The sequence below is a fragment of the Haematobia irritans genome, chromosome 5, assembly GCF_050003625.1.
Source record: "Haematobia irritans isolate KBUSLIRL chromosome 5, ASM5000362v1, whole genome shotgun sequence".
NCBI classification, from domain to species: Eukaryota; Metazoa; Arthropoda; class Insecta; order Diptera; family Muscidae; genus Haematobia; species Haematobia irritans.
Window position 1 is genome coordinate 139,067,972 of NC_134401.1, and position 8,513 is coordinate 139,076,484.

Consider the following 8,513-nt stretch of genomic DNA (forward strand, 5'->3'; position numbering starts at 1 on the left):
ATCGTACTTTTTAAAATTTGGTAATTCATTTACAGAGTGGAAGACATGTATTACAGCGTTTCGTTTTATTGCTTACTAGCTTACAAAAGCATTGTTATCTATTGCATTCAGACATAAAGTTATTCGTGATGGAATTTAAGCGTGATATTGTGGTTGCTTTATATTTGACTGGAAAGCCATAAGTTGCTATCGTCAAAGTCCTCCAGCACTAAACGCGAATACTGGCATCGCGTACGAAAAACCAGAAATTATCCGAAAAGTAAAGACCAAACTTGATCGAAATCCACGCTGTGGCAGAAAATTTGCTCATGAGCTGGAGAACGGATGGAATACATATGAGCTTGGACAAAATCCATTAAAGTTTCAAAATGTCCAAGAGCTCGTCGCTGCACAAACCAAGTTAGACTAGAAAGAGCCAAGGATTCGCCTAGAAAGAGCCAAGGATGGCCACTTCCGTGCCAGTTACCGAATATGGTTTTCTTCTATGGGAAGCCATTCCAAATTTGATAGTTTGTAAAGAAATGTTTGTTCCCCGCTCGTATTCATGGATCGTGAGTTTAAATCAAATGTCAAATATTATCGCAAGAATATCCTAAAGACAGTACATGTTGGCCGCAGATAATGGATATTCCTACAGAACTCAGCACTATCACAATCAGTACGCGTCAACCAAAAATGACTTAAAAATGGTGTTGCTCGTTTCATTCCTACCGCGCGTCATTGCCACTAAAGCCTGCGATTCTCAATCCGTTGGACGTTTGTGCCTGGGTAGGAATATGATCACTTCAAATATATTTCAAGAGTAAAATGATATTTTTGGACCAGGGAACATATAACATGCAACCATGTTATTTAGAAAATAACATTTTTGGGACAAACATGTTCCATGTTCTCCGTCTAAAAATAATAATTTGCTCTGTTATTTCGGAAATTTTTTGTTTCTGAACAATAAAATTACAAAACAAGTATATACAGCACGAAGTTCGGCCGGGCCGAATCTTAAATACCCACCACCATGAACCAAATTTTTGGGGTTTCCTTTGAAATTTCAGGAGGCTTGAGGACTTGAGGACACTTCCCGAAGATAAATTTAAAGATTTCAGATTCTGGATTTATAAGAACCATTTTTGTTTGAGTTTTAGAGGAATCATTAACATGTTAATGATTAAGTGTGCACGAAAATTATAAAATAACGTCTTGATTTGAAATCTTAAATCTGTAGAAGTAAAATCTGGAAATTTTACATTGAGTTTCAAGCAATTTTCATGATCAGTGCGCCTTCTACACCCCCAAGAAGTGAAGTCGGTCTATATGGAGGCATTACCAAATGGATCGATAAAAACTTAATCCGATACACGTTTTTGTGAGCCTAAAATACAAGATTTTTACAATTTCAGGCAAATCAGATAAAAACTTCGGATTCTAGAAGCCCAAGAAGTAAAATCGGGAAATCGGTCTATATGGGGGCTATACCAAAATATGGACCGATACCCACTATTTTCGGCACACCTCTTTATGGTCCTGAAATACCTCTAGATTTCCAATTTCAGACAAATTGGATAAAAACTACGGTTTCTATAAGCCCAAGACCCCAAATCGAGAGGTCGTTTTATATGGGACCATACCAAAACATCGACCGATACTCACAATTTTTGGCACACTTATTTGTGGTTCTACAATACCTCTAGATTTCCAATTTCAGGTAAATTGAATAAAAACTGCGGTTTCTATAAGCCCAAGAAGTAAAATCGGGAGATCGGTCTATATGGGGGCTATACCAAAACATGGACCGATACTCACCATTTTTGGCGCACCTCTTTATGCTCATAAAATACCTCTAGATTTCAAATTTAAGGCAAATTGGATAAAAAACTACGATTTCTATAAGCCCAAGACCCCAAATCGGGAGGTCGGTTTATATGGGAACTATATCAAAACCTGGACCGATATAGCCCATCTTCGAACTTGATCTGCCTGCAGACAAAAGACGGGTTTGTGCAAAATTTCAGTACGATTGCTTCATTATTGAACACTGTAGCGTGATTACAACAGACAGACAGACAGACGGACAGACGGACATCGTTATATCGTCTTAGAATTTCTCCCTGATCAAGAATATATATACTTTATATAGTCGGAAATCGATATTTCGATGTGTTACAAACGGAATGACAAACTTATTATACTCCCGTCACCATTCTATGGTGGTGGGTATAAAAAAGTAAGGAAAGTCTAAAGTCGGGCGGGGCCGACTATATTATACCCTTCACCACTATGTACAACAATATTTTTTTTTTGATACCATCTTAACACCTTCAAATTTGTTAGGAACTATATAAAGGTTTATATTCCTATATAAAATATTTAAATATGAATTGATTTGGAAAATTTTTTTAAACTTTCACAAAATGTCTAGAATCAAAATTTAAATTGGTTGATGACCGGGACGGACCACAACGTTAGTAAAAAAATATTGGAAATATTTAAATTGCATAAAATTTGGCAAATCTGCATTTATGGTTTATAGGTCGATATATACTAATTAGAGTATAGGTAAATTTTGACGATTTTACAATGAACATGTGGGTATTTTGGCCATATTTGCTAATATCGGAAGAACAACTATATGGGGGCTTTGTCTAATTTTGTGCCGACTTTGATGAAATTTGGCACACATTGCTAAATTTTAATTGAACGCTCAGTGCAAAACTTCAAAATTTTGGAAATGAAACTTTGCATCTAAATCGGGCGAAAGATATATATGGGAGTTATATCTAAATCTGTACCGATTTTAATCAAATTTGGCATGTGTTGCAAGAATGTTAGTCCTACTCTCTGTGCAAAACTTTAAGTAAATCGGCGTGAAATTTTGACCTCTGGGGCCATATATGTTCGTATTGGAAATTTTACATTGAGTTTCAAGCAATTTTCATGATCAGTGCGCCTTCTACACCCCCAAGAAGTGAAGTCGGTCTATATGGAGGCATTACCAAATGGATCGATAAAAGCTTAATCCGATACACGTTTTTGTGAGCCTAAAATACAAGATTTTTACAATTTCAGGCAAATCAGATAAAAACTTCGGATTCTAGAAGCCCAAGAAGTAAAATCGGGAAATCGGTCTATATGGGGGCTATACCAAAATATGGACCGATACCCACTATTTTCGGCACACCTCTTTATGGTCCTGAAATACCTCTAGATTTCCAATTTCAGACAAATTGGATAAAAACTACGGTTTCTATAAGCCCAAGACCCCAAATCGAGAGGTCGTTTTATATGGGACCATACCAAAACATCGACCGATACTCACAATTTTTGGCACACTTATTTGTGGTTCTACAATACCTCTAGATTTCCAATTTCAGGTAAATTGAATAAAAACTGCGGTTTCTATAAGCCCAAGAAGTAAAATCGGGAGATCGGTCTATATGGGGGCTATACCAAAACATGGACCGATACTCACCATTTTTGGCGCACCTCTTTATGCTCATAAAATACCTCTAGATTTCAAATTTAAGGCAAATTGGATAAAAAACTACGATTTCCATAAGCCCAAGACCCCAAATCGGGAGGTCGGTTTATATGGGAACTATATCAAAACCTGGACCGATATAGCCCATCTTCGAACTTGATCTGCCTGCAGACAAAAGACGGGTTTGTGCAAAATTTCAGTACGATTGCTTCATTATTGAACACTGTAGCGTGATTACAACAGACAGACAGACAGACGGACAGACGGACATCGTTATATCGTCTTAGAATTTCTCCCTGATCAAGAATATATATACTTTATATAGTCGGAAATCGATATTTCGATGTGTTACAAACGGAATGACAAACTTATTATACTCCCGTCACCATTCTATGGTGGTGGGTATAAAAAAGTAAGGAAAGTCTAAAGTCGGGCGGGGCCGACTATATTATACCCTTCACCACTATGTACAACAATATTTTTTTTTTTGATACCATCTTAACACCTTCAAATTTGTTAGGAACTATATAAAGGTTTATATTCCTATATAAAATATTTAAATATGAATTGATTTGGAAAAATTTTTTAAACTTTCACAAAATGTCTAGAATCAAAATTTAAATTGGTTGATGACCGGGACGGACCACAACGCTAGTAAAAAAATATTGGAAATATTTAAATTGCATAAAATTTGGCAAATCTGCATTTATGGTTTATAGGTCGATATATACTAATTAGAGTATAGGTAAATTTTGACGATTTTACAATGAACATGTGGGTATTTTGGCCATATTTGCTAATATCGGAAGAACAACTATATGGGGGCTTTGTCTAATTTTGTGCCGACTTTGATGAAATTTGGCACACATTGCTAAATTTTAATTGAACGCTCAGTGCAAAACTTCAAAATTTTGGAAATGAAACTTTGCATCTAAATCGGGCGAAAGATATATATGGGAGTTATATCTAAATCTGTACCGATTTTAATCAAATTTGGCATGTGTTGCAAGAATGTTAGTCCTACTCTCTGTGCAAAACTTTAAGTAAATCGGCGTGAAATTTTGACCTCTGGGGCCATATATGTTCGTATTGGACGAAAGATCTATATGACAGCTAAATCTGAACCAATTTCAACTAAACTTGGCATGCATAGCAAAAATTTTATTTCCATTTCCTGTGCACAATTTTAAGTAAATCGGAGAAAATTTTGATCTGTAAATCGGATGACAGATATATATATATATATATGGGAGCTATATCTAAATCTGAACCGATTTCAACCAAATTCGGTACGCATATTTATAATGTTAATTCTACTCCCTGTGCAAAATTTTACGTAACTCGGAGTAAAACTTTGGCCTCTGGGGCCATAGGAGAGTAAATCGGGCGAAAACTATATATGAGAGCTATATCTGAATCTGAACCGATTTCAACCAAATTCGGTGTGCATATTTATAATGAATAATGAATAATGAACCGATTTGACTCATATCTTGCAAAATTTACGAGACTCACAAAATATTCGATTATATGAAATTGGAAGAAGATTGGTTGATAAATACGTCATTTCTGACCAGATCGGTTATAAATATATATATGACAGCTATATCTAAATCTGAACCGATTTTTTCCAAAATTAATAGGGATCGTCTTTGAGCCGAAAAATGACCCTATGACAAATTTAAGGACGATCGGACTTACACTGCGAGCTGGATTTTTTACACAAATATACATCAACAGACAGACAGACGGACATCGCTAAATCGACTCAGAATTTCATTCTAAGCCGATCGGTATACTAAACAAGTATATACAGCACTAAGTTCGGCAAGGAGGTCCCTTGTCATTGAGCTTAACATGGAATCGGGCAGCACTCAGTGATAAGTGAGAAGTTCACCAATGTGGTATCACAATGGACTGAATAGTATAAGTGAGCCTGATACATCGGGCTGCCACCTAACCTAACCTAACCTAAGTTCGGCCGGGCCGAATCTTAAATACCCACCACCATGAACCAAATATTTCAGGAGGGCTTGAGGACTTGAGGACACTTCCAGAAGATAAATTTAAAGATTTCACCTATGAGGACTATATCAGATTCTGGATTTATAAGAACCATTTTTGTTTGAGTTTTAGAGGAATCATTAACATCTCTTGTAAGTGTGCAAGAACATTATAAAATAACGTCTTGATTTGAAATCTTAAATCTGTAGAAGTAAAATCTGGAAATTTTACATTGAGTTTCAAGCAATTTTCATGATCAGTGCGCCTTCTACACCCTCAAGAAGTGAAGTCGGTCTATATGGAGGCATTACCAAATGGACCGATCAAAACTTAATCCGATACACGTTTTTGTGAGCCTGAAATACCAGAATATTTACAATATCAGGCAAATCGGATGAAAACTACGGTTTCTAGAAATCTAATAAAATATGGACCGATACTCACCGGTTTCGGCAGACCTCTTTGTGGCCCGAAAATATCTCTAGATTTCCCATTTCAGGCAAATTGGATAAAAACTTCGGATTCTAGAAGTCCAAGAAGTAAAATCGGGAAATCGGTCTACATGGGGGCTATACCAAAATATGGAACGATACTCACCATTTTCGGCACACCTCTTTATGGTCCTAAAATACCTCTAGAATTCCAATTTCAGACAAATTGGATAAAAATTACGGTTTCTATAAGCCCAAGACCCCAAATCGGGAGGTCGTTTTATATGGGGACCATACCAAAATATGGACCGATACTCACAATTTTTGGCACATGGTCCTACAATACCTCTAGATTTCCAATTTCAGGTAAATTGAATAAAAACTGCGGTTTCTATAAGCCCAAGAAGTAAAATAGGGAGATCGGTCTATATGGGGGCTATACTAAAACATGGACCGATACTCACCATTTTTGGCACACCTCTTTATGGTCATAAAATACCTCTAGATTTCAAATTTCAGGCAAATTGGATAAAAACTTCGATTTCTATAAGCCCAAGACCCCAAATCGGGAGGTCGGTTTATATGGAGACTATATCAAAACCTGGACCGATATAGCCCATCTTCGAACTTGATCTGCCTGCAGACGAAAGACGAGTTTGTGCAAAATTTCAGCACGATTGCCTCATTATTGAATACTGTAGCGTGATTACAACAGACAGACAGACAGACAGACAGACGGACAGACGGACAGACGGACAGACGGACATCGTTATATCGTCTAAGAATTTCTCCCTGATCAAGAATATATATACTTTATATAGTCGGAAATCGATATTTCGATGTGTTACAAACGGAATGACAAACTTATTATACCCCCGTCACCATTCTATGGTGGTGGGTATAAAGATGGGTCTACGGCTACTCCTTCTCAGCGTTACATTCAAATGCAAAAACTTGTTATACCCTGTACCACAGAAGTTGTGAAGGGTATAAAAAAAACAAACAAATTAAAAAACATAGCGCTTCACTTTGTTGCATTACATATCAGCTAGTTTTCGCAGTATTTGTTGGGCAGCTATCGTGGTACAATGATTAACATAGCCGCTTTGAAAAGATTTTAGCAGTGGTTCATGCCCTCTCAGTAATACTAGTGACATTTCTGAGTACCTTTTTGGACTCGTCTATAAAAAGGAGGTTCCTTGTCATTGAGCTAAACATTGAAGCCCGCTCAGTGATAATAGAGAAGTTCCCCACTGTGGTATCACAATGCACTAAATACTCTAAGTGAGCCTGAAAAAAATACACTAAAAAAAATATTGTCGCGAGGCTAAATATGTCATGTCCTTAAAATGCGAATCCGAATCCGAAAGTTTTTTCCTTGTCCAAAAGTCGTTAAATTGTTCAATAAAGTCGTTTATTTCCTTGTAGTTAGGTAATTCGACTTGAAAGAAAATTTTGTTTGGCTAAGTTCAGCTAGGCTTTAATAATTCTGAAAAATTTTCCAAATTAATGAAATCACCTTTAATATTGTTGACTGTTTGCAAAAATAGGGAATTTTTTCAATACTTAAATTTAAAAAAATTTTTTTCCTTCAAACAAAGAATAATTTGTACATGTAGTCCAGTGCGAATTAAGTTGTCGTTAACATTATTTTTAAGGACTCTGATATCACATGAAGAAAAAACTGAAAAAAAACAAATAAATTAAACTTTGTTTTCTGGTATCAAGTACGCAAAACATAAATTTAAAAGAGAATTGTGTCTTAAATTTGTCGTTATATCAATTTTTCGCTTCTTTGGCTCAGAATCAATACCACAATCATTAGTGCAAAGTCAAAATCTTTGAAACCGGGCATGTATTTTTCTCAATGTATATGTACTATATTTATCCTAAGGTTCTATAGTTATCCTAATTTTTAATATTTTTTTAAATGGCTCATAAACTGTAACCAAGTTTTTTTCAATCTCACTTACACTACTCATTAATAGAAAGCCATACCATTTATTACCAAATTCATGGTGTAGGGTGTCTTTCAAAAAATTCTCTCTCCATTTCACCATCATCTTCACAATAATAAACCTTAGAGACTACAACAAGTGACAAATGCATGAAAAATGACACCATTCCAACAGATTGTTGTCCCATGTATCTATTGGGCAAGATGCTGATCCATGTATCCGAGTAGTTTTTGGACCTTTCTTCTTTACTTAAGAAGATATGGTGACCACAATGACCACATTTAACCAAAACTAAAAGAAAAAAACAAGCGGCAGCAGTACGCAATCATTGTTTGGTCATTTATTTCAATGCTTACTGTCCGTTGACATTTTACAAAAGTCAATGCATTAATCGAAAGACTTAAGCGACAAACCTCTTTTTCAAGACCATTCACAGAGTGTAAAGAAAGCAAGACGCAGTACAACCGTTTGCGGGAGAGAATAAAAAGCGGTGTAAGAAAAATGATTCTGTGGTTTCATACGTTCCCTACTGAAGTGGCACAATAGTATTGAAAATACATAAAACTTCAAATGAAGTTCCTTCTGAGGACGTCTGAAAGAGATTTAGAGTTATGGTTGGAGTTTTCATTGTCTGAATGTCACAGT